Source organism: Peromyscus eremicus, chromosome 6 (genome assembly GCF_949786415.1).
Source record: "Peromyscus eremicus chromosome 6, PerEre_H2_v1, whole genome shotgun sequence".
Lineage (NCBI taxonomy): Eukaryota > Metazoa > Chordata > Mammalia > Rodentia > Cricetidae > Peromyscus > Peromyscus eremicus.
In genome coordinates this window covers 116,386,616-116,400,145 of record NC_081421.1, presented here as the reverse complement: position 1 = coordinate 116,400,145, position 13,530 = coordinate 116,386,616, and the positions used below count along the sequence as shown (strand labels likewise).

At 43.9% G+C, this 13,530-nt stretch overlaps 1 protein-coding gene across 1 annotated transcript in view; it reads right to left on the bottom strand.

Annotated features, from left to right (window-relative positions):
* Positions 1-13,530, bottom strand: part of Ddah1 (dimethylarginine dimethylaminohydrolase 1) — a 123,335-nt gene that overhangs the window by 12,148 nt on the left and 97,657 nt on the right. The gene's annotated exons all lie outside the window — the stretch shown is intronic.

Genomic DNA, 13,530 nt, shown 5'->3' with positions numbered 1-13,530 from the left:
TCCAAGATGTCTCTAGCAATGCCACCCACACTGTCTTGCTTGACTTCACTCTGAAGCCTTGAACTTGAACACAGAAATGTGAGCTCAGCAACGCACATGCTCTCGTACCACGCCCTGCCAACCAAGGCTGCATGGAGCACCTCAGACCCGAGACAGCTGTGTGCTCCACACTGCAGGGTCTTCACTGTGCATGCAACATCTTCTGCTCTGATAGAAACATAAAGGTTTAATTACAGGAAACAATGACGTTTACCATTTTGCTGCACGTAAATATTGAATTATTTATCTTTGGGTGGCATTGTGTTAGACAAATGGGCACACCCATCTTGTCAGAGTGCAAAATTGCTTTGACCTTTTATTAGTGGTAAAATACAGGTATCCCAAAGAACTTTTAATTTTTTGTTGTTGTTGTCTTTTTCAAGACAGGGTTTCTCTGTGTAGCTTAGTTAGGAGCTTTTCCTGGAACTCACTCTGTAGTCCAGGCTGGCCTCAAACTCACAGAGATTCACCTGCCTCTGCCTCCCGAGTGCTGGGATTAAAGGTGTGTGCCACCACTGCCTGACACAAAGGACTTTTTTTTTTTTTTTTTTTTTTTTTTTTTGGTTTTTTGAGACAGGGTTTCTCTGTGTAGCTTTGCACCTTTCCTGGAACTCACTTGGTAGCCCAGGCTGGCCTCGAACTCACAGAGATCCGCCTGGCTCTGCCTCCCGAGTGCTGGGATTAAAGGCGTGCGCCACCATCGCCCGGCACAAAGAACTTTTAATATTTTTTTAAACTTCATTATCAGCAAATGTTTAATTTGTGTACCTATTTCATATACCTATTTACCCAGGGCTGTGTAAAAACTTCTCAGATGAAGAAGAGTCATGAGTAGAAAAGCTTAGAAGCCCTGGTCTAGGTGGTCTATACAACAAGTCAAATCCTGATTCATAACCCTTGCTGATTCCTATAGAATAAATATTTCCATTGGTCAGTTCTGAGTTACCCATGTGATATCAATATAACACAAAGAGATAACATACACAAATAACCCCAAGAACACAGCCAATGGTACAATACAGTAATGGAACCAGGAAGTTAGAAGTTTGGACTATTTTTTGCCTTTGTTTTAATATATTTTGTTTAATTCTAAGTATATATAATATAATTTTCAAAATGTGTGTCTGTTCTGTCTGTATGCTTGTGTTCCATGTGTGTACCTGATGTCTGTGAAGGCCAGAAAAGGGCATCAGATCCCCTTGGGAGTGGAGTTATGGGCAGTTGTGAGATGCCATTCAGGTGCTGGGATTTGAACCAGGGTCCTCTGGAACTCTTAACCACTGGGTGAGCCATCTCTAAAAATCTTTTTTTTTGGTGGGGGGGAGGGGGAGAGAGATGCTGACATATGTAGGCCCAGTTGGCCTCCAGCTTAAAATCCTCTTGTCTCTGCCTTTCACAGACTGGGAATCCAATTGTGTATACATATCCAGCCACAAAATTATAGTTAACAGCAGTTATGTTTAACAGCCAACTTAAAAAGTTCTCCCAAATTTTATAGTCAGCTCTGAGAGGCTAGTAGGAGCTCCCATCAGCAAAGAGCTTTATGAGACTTGGTTTCTGGATGTTAGAATAAGTGGCCTACTGTGGAAAGCTACTATACATTGGTGTCAGTATAGGTGGCCTACCATGGAAAGTTACTACAAGTTGACGTTAGGCTAAGTGGCCTACCATAGAAGGCTACTATAAGTTGATGCTAGGATAAGTGGCCTACCATGGAAAAGTACTATAAATTGATGTTAGGATAAGTGGCCTACTGTGGAAAGCTACTATACATTGATGTTAGTATAAGTGGCCTACCATGGAAGGCTACCATAAGTTGATCTCAACATTTTATCAACACCATAATAACGTTAGTTTTGAAATCTGGCTTACAGAAATTTTGCTTCCCACAGACAGACTGTATTTGGGGACTAATGTTCAGTAAGTTCAGGCAATGCACTGATGGGATGAAGTACTATAGTTACTGGGAGGCGAGATGATAAACTGGATTTATGAAATGGGATCCAAGACTCCTTGGAGCTTTCAAATACACAAGACAAGATGAAGTGTTTCTCCGTTGATGTGGAGTGATCGGATGCTTGAAGCCCAACTGTTCTATGGTTGAAAATAAAGCAAGAACTACAGGATGCTGTCTTTAACTAGGCTCCCACCTTCTTTACATCACCTTTCCCTTGTATTTCTATTTGCCATTTGGTTAGACTTGACATATTTTTATAATCATTTTTGTGAAATGGGGTGAAGTTTGATTATATAATTTCAGACAGTTCTTTAAATCATGCTTTTTTAAATTACGAAACTATTATATAATATTTTTTCTCTAGTATACTTTTTTTGGAGACACCCAGAGCCTCACACATTCAAAACTTATGTTCTACTAGTGAGCTACACCCTCAGCCTTCCACTACAAATATTTTGACCTTTGCCTCTTTACTGAAAGCTCTGGGGAGGTCCTTCACACAGGGCTCTGCCTGACATATGGTGGGCATTCAATCTATAATTGTTAACTGCTAAATAAAGCATGATCTTAAACAGTGTACTTCAGCGTCTTGCCAATTCCTAAATTCCTCCTCTGTCTCCTGCTGCAGCTAGCTCCCTGTAAGACACTCACTCAGCTCCAAGCTTTCAGTGAGGAGCATGGAAGGGCCTCCAGCTGGCACTGGTGCCATACCCTTTTGTGTAATCACGCTGGTTAGGGAATCTCTGACTTCAGTCAGCTCTGGATGCTTTCTAGAAACCCTCCTCAAATCCTCCCTGACAAATATCAGGGGTGGGATTAACCTCCTTATCCAAAGAACTATTTGGGTTTCCTGCCTCCTTGTACTGCTCCTGCTTGTAACTCCGTATCTGCCTCTTTTCAGGCTGCAGGACGACAGGGCTGGAAAGGAAGGCAGACTTCCCTTAAGGCAAGGGTCTGTCTCCATGCCTAATAACGACAAGTGAAAGAAGAATGCTCACTGCAGACTTGTGCATGTTAATATGCAAATGCTACCAACCCAGACAAGGGCGCTATATGGGAAACCGCATTTCCCATTAGAAGAAAAAGAAAAAAAAGCAGGACATTTTAGAGAAAAGACAGCACTTCACAACCACTTCTGTTCCTTTAATCTGGGGGAGCGGAGGAACACGGTCTAAGAATGGAATCGTGTGAGGGGAATTTTGAGTGCTTGTAAGAAGACAAGACTAGAGTCTTGTGGCCTCAGTTTCTTCGAAAACATGGAAATGTTCTTGGACTCTGCTTTTGTGCCCCTCCTAGTTATAGCAGATAGGAGTGAGTAACTTCCAACTATTCGTTACAACTGGCTACTGTTATGTGCCATTGTGTCGTGTTATTGTTTATGTGCCATTGCTGCTTGCCCTTGTGATTAGACACTTTACTCATGTGACTTCTCTTATAAACTGTCCGATGCTCTGAATAAAGTTGACTCTTGCGTGAGCCTCATTTACTAGCTCCGTTCTTCCAGGTCTCTCTGCCAGCTAGAGTGGTGAACAGGAGGGCAATGCCAATGTGAGGGTTCCATTTATGAGCATCTACAGAGACATTCCTCTAGAGCAGTGGTTCTCAACCTGTGGGTTGTACAAGGTCACATATCAGATACCCTGCATATCAGATATTTACATGACAATTTGTATATCAGATATTTACATGACGATTTGTACCTATAGTAAAATTACAGTTATGAAGTAGCAGTGAAATAATTTTATGGCTGGGGTCACTACATCATGAGGAAATGTATTAAAGGGTCGCAGCATTACGGATGTTGAGAACCAGTCCTCTAGAGTAACTGTACTCAGTATGATATCCCTCCCTGACTTTAGGTGGTGTTTTCTGCTCAAACATGTAGCAATTTACTGTAGAAATGCTTTTCTCCTCCTGTCCTCCAATGCTCAAACCAAGAACTGGTGTCTGGTGAATGCCAGACACAGCCAGTGTTGCTGAGAGCGGGCCCTATGGATCAACTTGCTGTAGAGCTCCATCTTGGCCCATCAGGATTTCTCACGGTAAACCCCAGCAATGTGGTGTGCAATTTAAAGGTGTGCTCTGTATAATTCTTGTGTTCATAGCATTTCAGAGCCACTCACAGATTATTCAGATTAGAGTAGCATTATCCTCACACTTAAAAGGTATTATTACTGTTCCTCTGGACAATAAAACTACTAATAGCTGACCTACATTGGGCTCTTACCACTTGCTAGGTGTGGGTAAAAATGAAACAAATTCCTGGAAAACAGAAGGAAATTATAATTTTTTTTTACCTTTGTTTAGTTGTGATTTTTCTTATTTTGATCTCTGTAACCATGAGTGGACTCTGGGTATGTATGTGGTCATAACTTTGAACTTGGTCCTACTGCATGAAAGGATAAAGAAGATTGGCTACTGGGACCTATCTCCAAAGCTATCTTTTATATCCTGAAATAATGCTGTGAGAAATCCAGGAATCCAACACAGTACAACCACCCAGGGTTCGTAACAAGAAACAAGGTGTACAATTATTCTTAAAGATTGCAGGGCTAACATGACATCTGGAAGATGGAAATAAGACAAGTAAGTGACTTCTGAGAGTGGGGGGCTAGCAGTGGGGTGCTTGACGGGAGTGTGGCTACAGTGGAGAAGGAAGTTCTCCACAAGGACTGGCGAAGAGTTCCCAGTCAAAATACCACCTCTGACTTAGTGCCTGCATTTTACCACACACTTTGCTGATGTGCAGCCAAGTCAAAGGGCACCCATCAACACCAGAGGCATTTAATACATGTGACTTCCTCAGAAGATCAGTAACCCAAAACTCAACCGTCCTCCTTCCAACTCAACCGACACATTTCCTAATCCCTTCAACACCAGAGGTGCTGCGGCTGGCATGGCCAGCGGGTCACTGAACACTGGGGTCACAGGGGCCACACCGTGATGTTCAAGTTTAGCCCATGAGACAGGCATCATCCTTTTATTTATATTTTAATCTTTTGCTAAATCAGTTAAGCCAAGAAAACAAACTGGAGGCTGGTAAGGATAGAAGATATGCAACTCGATTTTTGTTTTTTGGATGGGCTCTGACTATGGGTAAACACAAACTTAAAAAAAAATGACGGGAAAGAGTGAGGGTGACAGAGACTCCACAATTGGACAAATTCTGACCCCAGTGCTGCCAACGGAAACCGACGTGGAAGCCAGCGCCGCTGGTGTCTTATGGGCTTAGACACTGGATGTCCTCCAGAGCAGCTGTCCTCTGGACATGTCTGAGTATCACTCAGTTCCCAAAACATGAATCTAGGTCAGTGAAATGCAGCAACATCCTTTGCCCAGTGATTTCTGATGGTTTGTTCCTTTGGAGGAGATGGGGACCAGTTCAGAGGCACTGGGAAGGTTTAAAGTCTTTTCCAAATCCCCCCAAGGTTGCCCCGTTCTGGGGGTTTCTTCGGCTCAGTTTGCTCAGCACTGTTCTCTCCTTCGAAGTCCCTCAGCCACAAGGTTCAGTCCCTCCTCACCTGGCCTTGCCTTCTGCACTGCCCTGTCCATCCTCAGTGTCTTCTTTCTCAAATATCCCTGAAAGACGACATCTGACTAGTTTCACAAGAAGCAATCACTATTTCTGTTGAGCCATCACAGCACAGCATCTCTGAAAGACCACACTCTAATTTTACCCTTGTAAAGACCCCTAGGGCCTGCCTGCTGGTGCATTCAGGAGGCTGAGGGAGGGGGACGGTTAGCCTGAGCCGAAGACTGAGATACTGTTTCAAAAGACCAAACAGACACAGACACAGACACAGACACAGACACAGACACACACACACACACACACACACACCCCACACAGACATCCACACCCAGACACAGAGACAGATGAAAGACCCACAGAGACAGATGCACACAGAGACAGATACACACAGACACACACACATAATTTTTCAGCTCTCCACAGATTGTAGGTAAGAAAAAACCCCAATTCCTGTGACCAAGAAGGACAATAACACATTAGGTGAAACAGCAGGCCTCCTTTGAAATATTCCTTATCAAATGCTTTACAATTACACAGATGCTTTTCTTTTAAAGGTAGTTTCACACCCTCACATTTAATGGCAGTCACCTTGACTGGCCATCATGGAGTTCCCAGCGGGAAAGAATGATGCTCTCATTTTTTAGCGAGGCTGATTCAACTTTTTTTTTCCTCCAAGAATAGACTGAGTACATGGGGTCACATGGGGAGAGCTAGAGGAACAGCCAGGATGACAATCCATGAATTTAGACTCCAGGTTCTCTGCTTTGCCCTGATAGCTGATTTGGCCCTGTGGGTATCATGCTGCTTTAGTAAAATCAACATGGGATCATTTTTCAAATTCTCCTCTTCCATCAGAATGGCTTGAAACTCACTTTTCCTGCAAAAATCTTCATACAACAAGCTCAGGCCCTGTTATTAGGTGGTGTGTGTGTGTGTGTGTGTGTGTGTGTGTGTGTGTGTGTGTGTGTGTTGGGGGAGCTACACAAAAATATAGAAGTATGAGTCATACATAGGCAAGCTTCCTGTTCTCAGAAAAATGATAACATTTGTTGAGTTTTGGTAAAATGGGATATTTTAAGAAGGAATTTTCACATGTCAAATGGATGGAAAGCTGGACTCTAAATGATTACCCAGTTAGGTATTATGTTCCGAGTTCAGGTCATGTTGGATTTTAGGCAGCAATTAAGGTTAGGATTTCTAGACCGCCATGCTTTAGTCTGCTGCTTTCTCTATTTGGCGCCCATGTCGCCTAGGCATGGCTTCTTCAGTGGCCCTTTCTCTCTCATCTGGGATTCTAAGACAGGTGCCTAGGAAGTGGCTCATGTCCTTGAACCAACGTGGTCTCCTGTGGAGCTGGGATTTCTCCTAGAACCTGGACCATCAGAATTTTCTGAGACTGGCCAAAGTAATGTTCTCAGTACGGCCCTTAGATCATTTTAAGCCACATCTCTCACTAGGAACTGCTAATTTGAGGTAACTTTCTGACTTACTTTTGTGAGTCTTGGATTGCAAAGCCCCATGGGAGGGCATGTGCCTGACCACCGAGAGATGCCTGAATTCCCCTTGCAGTACCCCCTGGAGTCAGCACAGTACTTCTGATGTTCCAGTGTGTAATGGTCATGCTGAACAGTACTTTCAACATAATGTCTTTCCCTTTTTTCCATTCTGTCATTTTCCTGAAAGCCCAGTAGAAAAAAAAATGTGTATATCATTACTCCCTTTCTCCCACTTGGCCAACTTTTTCTTCTCCTGCTTCGGCTGTTTTAGCCTTACAGCTTCAAATTATTTATTGTCTTATCATGCCGAAGCATTTGATTTTGGCCACCCCGGCCTCGCTGGCAGTCAGCACTGGGAATACTGTCAGCTGGGTAAGTGCTGCCAAGAAGCACAGACGGTTGGTAGAAGCTGTTTGTTTAGGGTTTTAATTTCTTAATACAGATGTGGTAGATGCAAAGACACCACTGCTCTGTGAATCTGGTGAATCCACCTGGAATGGATGCCCAGAGAACAAGGCTGAATTAAAGCACAAGAGGACCGACAGTATGCCTTTTACAGCAGAGGCGCTAAGTGGGAACGCTGGTGGCTGCCCCTATAATTCTCTGGGGCAAGTGCAAAGACAATGTCTTTATTTTTCCATTTCAATCACTTGGTTAAGACTAGTGAATTTTCACTTGTCCGTTGGCTTTGCTTTGTTGCAGTGTCATTAAAGGAAATTCCAGACAGTGAAAAAAACATGTAAGTTCCAAACACATTCAGGGTTTTTCCATCTTAATTTTTTTTTATATGGCCATCTATAAAATGACATGGACATTTTTGGACATAAAAATCAATGGTGAAGCTGAGTCAAAACAAGAGGAAACATGGTCTGAGTGACCTGTATTATACAGTTAGTCATTCAAAGAAAAACAAGCTCTGTGCTATGCAATTCAAATGAGCTGCAAAGCAGCCCTTGTCTTCCTTCTAGGAATCTTACATATGCATTCAGTTATTTCAGGAAGTAGACCAGAAGCCTAAAAGACGGTCCCATTGAAATGCACCCAGAGCATTTAATTTAACATTTCAAGCCTATTGGAATTCCACTCACTGTACTCCAGCTCATTTGCATGCCAAAGATATGAAAAATGGAGTGGAGGTCTTATAATTCTTTCTACTTTTAAAACAACAATTTATTATAATATAAAAACCAAAATTTTTATTTCTATGTTTTTGGAGACAAGGTCATACTATGAAGGCCTGGCTGACCTTGAATTTGAGATCCAAGATATATTTCCACACCTTGCTAAGAACAAATTATCAGTAAGAAGGGAGGAAGGAAGGAAGGAAGGAAGGTTGGTTTGAATGTCCTAAGGAGAAAGCAACTGCTCTCTAGCTCAGAGTAAGAAGCTAAGAACACTGCTTGTGTCCCCTGGCCAGCAGATGGCAGAGACATTCAACAGGCCAGTCCTGTGTTTCTTCTAGGCCGGGTCAGCAATTTCCTTATCAACTAAATTTCTGAGTTTTAGCTGAGAGCCATGTAGTGGTTTGAATAAATGTCTTCATAGGTCTCCAGTTTGGAGGGGTTTAGGAGGTGCCACCTGGCTGGAGGAGGAATATCACTGTGGCAAGCTGTGAAGGTTCAAACCCCTGCTGCTGCTTTCGGTTTCTCTCTCTGCTTCATGCTGGCTTGCAGTTCAAGATGTGAGGTCTGCTGCCATGCCTGCCACTTGTGCCCAAGCCCCATTGGCACGATGCACTCTCATCCCTCTGGAACTGTAACCCCAAAGAACCCGTTTCCTCTATCAGTGGTCTTGGCTGTGGTGTTTCATCACAATAGCAAGTGACTGCTACAGGTCACTACTTCTTCCCTCTACTCTCTCTCTCTCTTCCCTCCACTCTCTCTCTTTCCCTCCACTCTCTCTTCCCTCCCCTCCTCTCTCTCTCTCTCTCTCTCTCTCTCTCTCTCTCTCTCTCTCTCACTCTCTCTCTTCCCTCCACTCTTTCTTCCCCTCCATTCTCTCTCTTCCCTCTCTCTCTCTCTCTCTCTCTCTCTCTCTCTCTCTCTCTCTCTCTCTTCCCTCCACTCTCTCTCTTCCCCTCCACTCTCTCTCTGAAAGTTCCTTCCTTTTCTGACCTTTTACTTTTCCCCTCTGACTGGAGGACTGAATGCTACCAAGGAGATTAAGTTAGAATTATTGCAAGTGTCTCCTGAGGGCGGTTATTAGAATTGTCCTCCTGTGACAGATAGCATGTAATTAACCCAGGCTTGTGGAGAGGAAGGTGATTGATTTTAGATGGAACTAAAAAAAGAACACGGTAAAAGATGACACAAAATTAATTTTTATGTCTTCCTTTATTAAAAAACAACAAGCTAGTCTGTGAGAAAGGTGGGGATCATGTGGAGGATGAAGTAGGAGTGTGGGAGGTGGACCTAGGTTCACCTGCAAATTAATCATAGTCCACTTCCAACAACAGTTGTATTTTCATAACACACACTTAGATAGAAATTGCTTTTGCTACAAGTAGTGACTTCTCACTTGGGCCCACAAGAAGACTTTATTAGTTATTCTTGTAGCTGTGATCAATCGCTTGGAAGGAGGATTTTGGCTCTTGGTTGAGAGAAAGACATGCTGGAGTTTATGGTGGTGGGAACTTGTGGCTAGCACTCCTCTCATCTTGGAGGGCCAGAAGCCCGAGAGTAAGCTGAAAGCAGAGGCAGGCTATAAACTTGAAGCTCTCACCTCACCGCAGCCCAATTCTTCAGCTAGGCTTTATCTCCTAACAGTTCTACAGCCTCCAGTAATAGCACCATGAGCTAACAACCAGGTTTTCAAACAGTGCCTGTGGAGACACATTAACTGAACGTGGGGCAGAGCCTGACATCTCTGCGGCCTTTCTGGGTCTGTGTCCTTTACTCCGAGTTATCTGGATCTGTAGATCAGGCTGGCCTTGAACTTACAAAGCTCCACCTGCCTCTGCCTCCCGAGTGCTGGTTTAAAGGCTTGTGCCACCGCCTGGAGTGGTGGTTTCTTTGATGGTCTTGAGAACTACACTGAGGGGTTTTCAACACCTCTCCCACGTTTATGAGCTTCCTCGGAAGTGTATCAGTGTCACTATGGGCACACCCCAGGGATTCTGAGAACTAGAACGACTCAAAGGTCAGTGCACAGTGGATTGACGCACATCGTTTCCTACTGCCTCACAGGACCCAAAGCAGTCCAAATGGACCCCCAAGACGGAATGACAACACCCCGGGCGACATGAGATGATACTGAAGCCATCAAAGCACTTCCAATGCCCAACATGAGAAAACAGAGCTTTCAGGACTAACATGTCACTGTGGACTTTGGGCTCCTGGATATGGCCTAATGTTTCCTAGGCTTCTAGACAGATGAGCTCCCACTCATTTGAGGTGCTTTATGGGTGCCCCCTTTTTTTATTTAGATTTTTGCTAGAGGAGAAGCTCAGATTTGAAATCAAGTTGCATCTAGCCTCAGTGAATTCCAACAGGCTATTACAGAATATAGATCTCAGACCCTGTTGACCTACCAACAACAAATGGAAGACGTTTCTAACAGTAAGGGTGGGTATGAATTAAAATTTACAAAGAAGGGCTGCAGGCCCAATAACAAACTCCTCTTTGGACAAGGCATCTTCTCCTACAGTGATCAAAGCAGAGAACTTACCAACCGGTTTCATCCTACCTAAGTTAAACTATAGAAAGAAGAGGTTAATTCAAACCAAGATCTCAGTTTCACTATAACCTAGATATATACGATGATCACAGTCATCAGAACGCACTTCGTTAACCAAGAATAGATAGGAACCATGGCAGAGTGTTTCAAATACAGGAAGACTAGTCACAACCCCTGGGCTCTCAGCTTTACATGAACATGTGAAAAAGAGGTTTCAGATTCAGAAGGAAGCAGATCAGAGAGGAGTGATAGATAAAGGAAGCTTTTGGTGTGTATGACTCACCTCTGTTTGAATGATTTGCCCTTTAAAGAAATGCCCAAGTAGCTGTGGCTTCTTCACCAAGACAATAACAGAGACAGCAAGGTTGGTGAGGAAAACACTATTTGGAACCAAATCCTCTTCCCTGAAAACAGTCAAATTCTGGATACTGGCAAAGCAACTATGTACATACATATATACATACACATACATACATAATACATACATACATACATACATACACATACATACATACATACATACATACATAGTAGTAAATAATTGGAGAGAGGAGAGGCTAGTGATCAGCAGAACCAATCTCTGGTTAAAATTAGATAATTAGAAAAGGTTTTCCAATAGAAAAAGAATGGCCACTGAGTAGGGCAGGAGCTATGGTTTGATTCTCGGTGTCTCCCAAAGGCTCATGTATCAGCGGCTTGACCACCAGCCTGCGATACTACTGGGAGGTGGGAGTAAGTTGTATCACTCTAAGACAGAGCTTTGTGGGAGACCCTGGGTCCTTGGCCCCTTTTCCCCCCGAGCCTCCCCACTGCCATCAGGTGAGTGGTTATGTTGCCCTGTGTGCGCCTCTCCACGGTGCTGACTTGCCATAGGTCAAGTGACCATGGACCAAAGCCACTAAAACCGTAAGACTTTAATGCTTTGAAGTTGATTTATCTCAGGTATTTATCACAGCACCAGCAGGCTGATGAACACAGTGGGAAGTCAAGGAAAGGAGAGTCAGGGTCCAGGAAATTAGAGCCTTGAGGCATAAGACTACTCAAAATGTTTATTTCATCCAATCTCAGTATTTCCACCTATAATATGGGGAACATCACACCAATAATGCTTCTGCTTTTATAAGTGATTTATAAGTGATATATGTTTCTATCTCTCTTCCTGCATGTCTTTATTAGTATGCCTATCTTCATGTCAGCAATAGGACTCACCCTTTCTTAGTTTTATTGGCAGCCTTACACAGGAACCAAGCTGTTCTCAGATCAGATAAATGGGCATCTCAGGTCACCTAAATATGATGTCACCGACCACCTGCTTCCGACCTGAGACCATCCCCTGTGGAAAAGCTCATTATTCTCTGGCTGACTTTGTCATGCTCTCACTACAAAGTAAAAGGACTTTTTTTTTTTTTTTTGATGTTAGGAACAGGACAGGCAGGCATTCACCTACTCCACAGGCCCATGGTTTAGGCAGTACATTTGCTGATGGAAAAATGATCTCCAAAGAGTGCCCTTGGAGCTTGTGGGGGCTATTTATAGCTTCTGACACAGAGGGTTTCATGTGGAGGATGGCCATCATTGTTCATACTCAGATGAATTCGGCAGGAAGGACTAGGAAGTTCCTTAGAATGCTCTAAGAGATACCATCTTACAGAACTTGCCAATGGCAAGAGAAGGATGAAGGAAAATGGGACACACACACACACCGAGACATTCGATGGGAATTGGGATGTGAATCCACTTTCTGGATGTTTGATTTTGCTAGCTTATCAGTGCTCCTCATTGCTGGCTGCAACAGAAATGCTTGTCATTTTTAGAAAGAGGAGTGCTGGACCAGCGTCTCTGAAGGAAGGATCTTTCTACTCAGAGACGTACAGGTATACAGACTCTTCACATGACAACGCTCCTTCCTCCCCTGCAAATTATGACATCTGTAGATCCCACCTGCTCAGCCAGCGGCTGGCAAGCTGCTCACACCTCATGAACACGCTTTGTTCAGTTTCAGCTTAGACGTCCCCACTTGGAGCACTCTCTCCGTCCCCACCTGAAGCACTCTCTCACGGAATCCCACCCTGGCAAATGCTACCCATTGTTTTTGACCTACTTCTAGTCCCATTTTTCCCAGCGGGCTTTCTATGATTAGCTATCAGGGAGCTCTCTGCTTTGCTTTGGCCTTGGAGTAGCAATCAGAATCTTTTCGGACAACAAACCCTATCATATCATCTCTCACTCTGTTGTGTCAGTTCTCCAGACAGAGTCAGCACCCGCTGAGGCAGCGATCACCATGCGGCTGGAATTCGGACCTAGTCGACTCACAATGGTGTAAGGGCTACTTCTTTTCTACTTTGTCTAGAAGGGTTCTTTGTGCTCATTTACACAAAGGCAGGGTTCAAGCCAGCTTAAGTTCCCTTTCCCTTATAATCGATTCCAAACACGTGCAGACCAGCTCGGCTGCCGTGGACAGATACCACAGTTACTCGCCAAGGAGAAATACCATCTTCCCAGGTCCCCTGGATGGCACCATTCATCAAATGCTTTCTTTTGAGACATTATCTTTCCTCTCCACAGAAAGCTGACATAGTTCTCCAGATGAAGCCAAACAAAAGGCATGCTCTACAGGAGACCAGAGAAGCCGCTCCCACAGAAATCAAAGCCAGCAGATAATTCAGCAACAGCTGTTAAAAGCCCTAGATTCGAATGCTGTCGCAGATAGAGTTAGGGAAGAAAGGGGAAAGGCTGAATAAGCGGCAAATTCCACAGAGGGGCACGTGCTCCAGGCAATGACCACTTCCTAGTTGTGCTGCTCCTGGGTTAGCTGAGGAAGAGGAGGAAAG